At 58.0% G+C, this 6,795-nt stretch overlaps 1 protein-coding gene and 1 long non-coding RNA gene across 2 annotated transcripts in view; both read right to left on the bottom strand.

The window, feature by feature from the left end:
• The window catches only part of FAM222A (family with sequence similarity 222 member A), a 59,176-nt gene extending 58,006 nt beyond the window's left edge, over nt 1-1,170 (bottom strand). The window contains exon 1 of the mRNA XM_055550202.1: nt 704-1,170. The gene's annotated coding sequence lies outside the window, so the exon portion shown is untranslated. The remainder of the gene's footprint in view (nt 1-703) is intronic.
• A 1,748-nt stretch (nt 1,171-2,918) lies between these two features.
• LOC129629934 (uncharacterized) lies at nt 2,919-3,614 on the bottom strand. The gene is made up of 2 exons (XR_008703395.1): nt 3,485-3,614; nt 2,919-3,110 (listed from the first exon to the last, which is right to left on the bottom strand). It is a non-coding gene; the product is annotated as an uncharacterized LOC129629934 (long non-coding RNA).
• Between the last annotated feature and the right edge of the window lie 3,181 nt (nt 3,615-6,795).

The following is a 6,795-nucleotide window of genomic DNA, read 5'->3' on the forward strand; positions in this document are numbered from 1 at the left end:
ACTGCAGTTGTGGGTGGGGGAAGTCTGATTTCACTCCTCCAGGACCCAAAGGCATCCAGCCTCGCCCACGACCCCGCCCCCTCCGGCCTTGGGTCAAGACAAGTCGCGTTGCCACGGCAACCCCAGTGACGTCAGAGGTCTGGCAGTGACGTAACAGGCGACCCCACTGGGGAACCGATCGTCCCGCGAGTTCTTTGTAGGAATGCAGGCGGCCAGATGAACCCTGCTACAGTCTAGGCTCAGAGGGCACAATTGCCAACACATCCACAGGCATGGACGGGACTCCATGTCCCCTTCTGGGCTGATGGCCCTTGAAGAAAGATTCCAGAGGCTACTTGGGAGAAGCCCAAAGTGTCCAGTGCCGGCCCTAACCCCTCTAAGACGCGGGAGTTCCTGGGGAATTTTCAGACGACTGAGCTGCTACCTTTGTCTGTTGGCTTTAGGGGTGGGGTGACCTTTCCTCTCCGGCAAAAGCCCCACCCAGGGCCCTGCCGGAGTCCTCACAATCGGCCCCCGATGTCCACTCTGGCAGGCAGGCCGGTCTAGACAAGTTGTGTGCGGAGGGGGTGGGGGGAGGGGAAGGGGCAGACAAGGATGCTTCAGGATCCCCCACAGCCCAGGGCCTCTTTATTTCCAATCCGGCTGCCCCGACACCCGAGAGTGCCCCCAGCTTCACCCTAGAAGCCCGCTCCGCGGAACTCACCGAATCAGCCAGGCCGTCGAAGGGCACCAGGTCTCAGCGGGGACGACTCTCCGCTCGCTGGGTTGCAGCCATGCAGAGGTGGCAGAGGCTGCCTGAAGAAGCCCCCCTTGGGGGCCGATGCCTCTCTCCAGGTGGGAAGGGACGCTGTCGGTGAGGTCGATCCAGGCTCCGGCCCGCGCCGTCCGAAGTCCGGGGTTGGGGTTCTTTCGGCTCAGCGGGGGTCGTGCCCGCCAGGCACCCGGGCCGCTCGGGCGCTCAGGCGGCGCATCCTCGCCGGGGCCTGTGCTCACCGCGTCCGGCGGGCGGCGCTGCGCCTTCCCTCGGGGTCCTGCTCAGGGCTGCAGCTCCCCGGGGCGCCCTCTCCGCCCGCGCCAGGAGCCCGGCGGCCGCGGCCCCTCTAGCCGGCCCCAGCTGCAGCTTGTCTTTGTTGCTTCCTCTCGCTCGACCGCCTGCCCGTGGCTTGCAGCTCTCTGGTTTGCCCGAGGGTGGGGGGGCGGGTCGTCTCCTCCGAGGCTGCACGCACCTGCAGCGGCCCGGCTTCTCGCCGGGCATGCACCGGCCCCCGCAGGTTGCAAAGAGCGGTGGCGAGAACGCACCGGCCCCTCCTCCTCCTGCGCGGAGCCCCGGGTGTTGGGGGAGGGGAAGCCGGAGAGCAGCAGCAGCCGCGGCGGCTGCAGCGGGCGGTGGAGGCTCGGGTGCAGCCCCGGGGGTCTCGGCGCCGAGAAATAACCAGTCCAGGTGGCGCTGGGCGGATGTGGGAACGGCCCGGAGAATGGTGCACTGGGCGTTCGAGCTCTCCAGCTGCAGTAGAACCGGCGCGCGCCGGGCTCTCACGCGCCCATGGCCCCCGGCGGCGCGCGGGAGCTCCCGGGGCCTCAGCCTTAAGCCGCCTGGCGCGCGCCGGCGCCTCGCCTCGCCTCGGGCCCGGGTGCCGCGCGCCGCGCCCCACAAGCGGCGTGCCCTGCTCTTCGCCTCCCCCGGGTGCCGCGCGCAGCCTCTCAGCGGAGCCACCGGCTCGGCTATCCTGCTCGCTGCTCCGCTCCGGCCCGACTGACAGGCGCTAGCGCCGGCAGCCGCCGCCGCGTCTCGCCCCCCTCCCGCCCCCTGGAGCCTGGTCCAATCAGTGGCGGCCGAGAGGCGGTTACCAGGGTGACGCGGCGCCGCGTCCTGCGGGGGGCGGGGCCGGGGGCCGCCACGCGCGCTTTTCGCGGCAAAATTCAAAGGCCGGTAGGGCGGCTCTCCAACTTCCTCCCCCAAGCAGGGGCGAGGCGGGGCCTGCCTCGTGAGGACTGCAACTCCCGGCCTACAGCACGCCGGCGCCAGTCGTAGGGGCCCCGAATGGGGGCGTAGGGCATGCTGGTACTTGTAGTCCCTTTGTCGGGAACCAGGAAGGGTGGAAAAACTAGTATCATTTTATTGAGCACCTATGCCACTCCAGTACTCTTGCTTGGAAAATCCCATGGACGAAGGAGCCCGGTAGGCTGCAGTCCATGGGGTCGCTCAGAGTCGGACAGGACTGAGCGACTTCACTTTAACTTTTCACCTTCATGCATTGGAGAAGGAAATTGGCAACCCACTCCAGTGTTCTTGCCTGGAGAATCCCAGGGACAGGGGAGCCTGATGGGCTGCTGTCTATGGGGTCGCACAGAGTCGGACACGACTGAAGCGACTTAGCTGCAGCAGCAGCAGCATGCGGTAGCACAAGCTAGGTGCGTTGTGTGCATTGTTTCACTTATTTGGGGAGACACCCCAATGAAGAACTTGTTTAAAAAAAAAAAAAAAAACATAAAAGAAGCTAACACGTATGTAACCAAGTAGTTTACAGAATCCTCACCCACAACCCTATTAGATAGGTATTATCACCCCCATTTTACAGATGAAAAAACGGATATAGCAGGCACTATCATTATACTCCCAACTTGCAGAGGAAATTGAGGCTAAAAGATGTGAAGTGACACTCCAGAGTGTTTTTGCCCTAGTTCTTGCTGTTGGCAGTGGCAGATTTTTGGCATCACAGCTGAGATATGTGGAGCACTAACTACATAACCAGGCCCGGTGCTGAGCTTATTGTAAGTTTCACCTCAGGAGATCCTCACCACACACGTGGGAGGTAGACACTGGTACCCCCTCCCTGCCACTTAGTGGATGGATGGGGAAACAGGCACAGTATCACCTGAGGTCCAAATTTTGACTCCATCAAACTACGCACCTTGCCTTTTACTTTCGAAGCAGTTTAATAAGCTCTCATTGCTTCTGCCTGTTAGCCTGCCTGCAGGTTGGCCCAATTCGCAGTTCCATTTTACAGCTGGAGAAATTGAGCCCTGGGAGGGACATTTCCCCTCAGTTGTCATATGTCCATCACACAGCAAGTTGAGGAGCCTGCTTTCCAGGAAACGTCTCAGGATCCCTAAAGAAATGCAAAGCAACAGTCAGAACACCTCCCATCACACTCAGGCTGTGTCTGTGTGACCTTCCCACTCCACACACCCCCAGTCACACAACACCTGGATGGGATTCTAGCTCTGGCCTATGGACTTGGAATTTATCTTCCTGGTTCTGTGCCTCAGTTTCTTGTCTGTGCATCACAAGGACCTTACAGGCTGGTGTGAGAGCAGAGTGAGTTATTGCCTGGAAGGGAGTTGGAACACAGTAAGTGCTCAATAAATGCCAGCTGTGGTCATTCAGGTGCAGAGGGCTCGGAGACCTTGGCGAATGTACCTGGTGGGATGAGCTGATTATAGCCGGGCCCTAGCCTACTTCTAGGAGCCAACCCACACCTACCCAGAGCCTGGGAGAGGTGCCCACCGGGGAGCTCCAGCACAGGCTCAAGTAGGCCACCCGCTGCCTTATCTAGGACAGATGCTGGCCCTGTTTCAGGCCGCCCGCCACGTACGCCATTCCCAGCAGCTCCTCAACTCTGAGCCCTGCTCTATTTCTCCCCCACTGTCCCACCCACACCACCCGGGTAGGGGGTGGGGAGCTGGAGTGGGGGAGGGGGTTCACCTGGAAACATGATCTGGCCACCAGCTGCTTCAGCTCCTGGGCCAGCCGCCAGAGCTGCCAGTGACGTCAGGGTGGGTTGCCCAGGAGACCTGCTGGGTGGACTGGGTGTGGACAGGTGGGGAGAATGCTTGGTGGACCCGGGTCAGGTGCAGGGCAAGGGACAGCGACAATCAAAACTCAGGGAAGAGAGGGCTGGAAGGGGAGAAGAGGGCGGGGACCACACCACTGCCTTTGCAAAGTTTGGGATTTTTTTCTATGGGAGGTTACCATGACTTAATACCTACTATGTGCCAAAGCACACACTCAGGGCTATTTATATCACATATTTCTATGTCCTTTTACACTCACTGCAACCCTGTAAGATCTATTCTGTTAGTATCCACATCTTATGGCCAAGGACGGCCACGTGACTTGCACAAGGTCACGCGATGACAGATCAGGATCCCAAACACCAGAGCCCCTGACCTTGATTTATTATGCTCTGTGCCAGCCACTGACTGACTGGGTGTGACCTTGAGGGCAAGTTTCTTCTCCTCTCTGGACCTCAGTTTCCTCTGCTGTAAAATGGAGGGTGGGGCTCATAACCCAGTCCTGCCAGTCAGACTCGAGCCGGCACCCACTTCCCACCTCAGTAGTTTCCAAAGACCCCAATGTGATTCCGAAGTGCAGCCAGGAGGTTGGATGATCTCAAAAGGCCCCTGCACCTCTATGAGTCCATGATGTGCTAAATGGTGTGACTTCAGGCCTCGGGAGCTATATAGGGATCTCATCTTTCAGGCATCCCTCTATCCCTCCAGGCAGCTGGATGTCCCTAGAGATGCTCACTTATACCCCATATACAGGCTCAGTGCCACTGTCCCACACCACTCCCCACAGCCCACCTCCCTGAGGTCAGACCCTCATACCACTGCCCCCTAGCCTCCCAACTCTCAGCCTTGACCCAGCCATTCCTTCCTCTTGGTTGTGTCCAATAACTCCACATTATGTGAATGGAGCCAGCGTCAAGATGGATTTGCCACGGTCCATAGAATCACTAGGCAAGTCAGCCCCTGAACATTGCGCCGGCTCCAGCCAGGGGTCCAAGAGGCCTCAAAGGGGAAAGGAGACAAGAGAGCACCTCGTTCCTCACTGTACTGTATGCCCCCTACACTGCAGCCTTGCTAAAATACCTGCACATCCGCCCAGCTGTGTCTCTGGCCCCCAGGCCTTTGCTCAGGCTGTCCCCTCCATCTAAAACATCCTCCTTCCTAGGTGGCTGACGCTTGTTCCACCTTTGGATTTCAGTTAGGCTGCCACCTCCTCCAGGAAGCCTTCCCTGACTACTGCCATCCAGGCTGGAGCATTTCCCCTTTCATAGATGCACTCAGTCTGTGTCATAAAGGCTCACTTATGTATCAGTCTTCCCCACCAACCTGAGGCTCTGTGAGGGCCAGGGCTCATTCAAATTGCTTTATCTCCAGCATGGACCTGGCATACAGTTGGCACTCCATACAGGTTTGTTAAACTCATCTCTGAATCAATGGATGGATGTAGATGTAGCGCAGGTTTGTGTTTTGCTTTCTTGTAGAGGAGGAGCAGGGAGAGGAAGAAGAAGGGCGGTCAGATGGACTGGGTTTGAATTCTACATGTTCAGGTTACCAGCCTTGTGACTCACCTGCTCTGTGCCTGTACTTTCCCATCTGTGAAGTGGGGTTAATTGCCACCTTGGTACTACTCAAGGGACCTGGAGCCTGGAACCCTTGTGCCCACCCTCCCACACAGATAAGGTTCATCATGCTATGCTCACTGAGGCCTGATTATTCCCCCGCTTTAATTCTGCTCATCCATTCATTCATTATTACCTAAGGACCTGCCATGAGCGAGGCCCTGGGAATGCAGCAGTAACCCAGACGCAGCCCCTGGCCTTGAGAAACTCCATGAGGGGCAGACAAGGTGACAAGCAGTTATCACCCAGGGCCACACAGAAGGAAAAACACAGCAGGCCCCTGACCCAGCTGAGGGGCTAGTGATGGTGAAAAGGCTGATCAGGTATCCTGGGAAAACTGAGCAGGGGGTCATCAAGGGCACAGGTGAGGGACAAGTTCTCTTGGCCAAGGGAACGGCCACTGCAAAGGTCCAGGGTCCCAAGTGAATGTCCTCAGAGTGGAGGTGGCTCGCAGAGGCTGAGCTGGGGCAGGGGAGGGAGGAAAGGAGGCCGAGACTGAGCCTTTATTCTGGTAGGGGGAGCAGGCCCGGCCCAGCCTGCCTCCCCAGCCCCCAGTGGCCTCACCTGCCCTCATTGCCGTAATCTAGGCCAGAGCCTGGAGGGAGCCGAGCCCCCATTGGTGCACGCCACGTAGGTTTTTCAGAGATAATTTAATCAGAGCTATTAATAAGCAGAAAAGAAAGAGCTCTTTATGCTCCTTCTGGAGAAAAGGAGAAAGAAGAAGCACGTGTAACCTTGTTACTCACTCGGCCCTGCCCCCAGTACCTGAGCCTGTCTCTGGGCCAGGCCTCGGGGGGGATGGGGCAAAGGGGGCCAGCAGAGGGGGACTGAGGAGGCCCAGGTAACCTCTGGGACTGGCCCGCCAAGATCCCTGACCACACCCCACCCTCACACCTCACTAGCCACTTTTGACTCCTCTTGGTTGCTTGAAAGCGCCAAACTGTTTGCCTTTGCACGAGCTGTTCACTCTCTGATCTATTCCCAGACCACTCTTCCTTCTGCTCTTTTACCCGCTGGCTCATTATCATATTTTAGGTCTCAGCTTAAATGTCACCTCCTCAGAGAAGCCCTCCCTGACTACCCTATCTGAAGTTCTCCCCAGAGCACCTCCCTTTTGCTTTTTCCCTTCCCCATACTTATCACTATTGGCAACTCTCTGAGCTCTGTGGGTTGACTTGTTTATTTCCTGTCTCCCTGTCTCGATTGTCAGCTTCGGGAGGGGTGGGGCTTTGCCATCATCTTCATCGCCGTGTCCCCAGCATCTTGAGTAATCACCGACACATACCAGATCCTCTCTCAATATCTGTACATGGAGCTGGAGAGGATTCTAGGGCCTGGATGGTTGGGATAGGAAATAGGAGGTGGTAGGGGTCCCTTCCACTCA

The sequence above is a fragment of the Bubalus kerabau genome, chromosome 16 (genome assembly GCF_029407905.1).
Source record: "Bubalus kerabau isolate K-KA32 ecotype Philippines breed swamp buffalo chromosome 16, PCC_UOA_SB_1v2, whole genome shotgun sequence".
Lineage (NCBI taxonomy): Eukaryota > Metazoa > Chordata > Mammalia > Artiodactyla > Bovidae > Bubalus > Bubalus kerabau.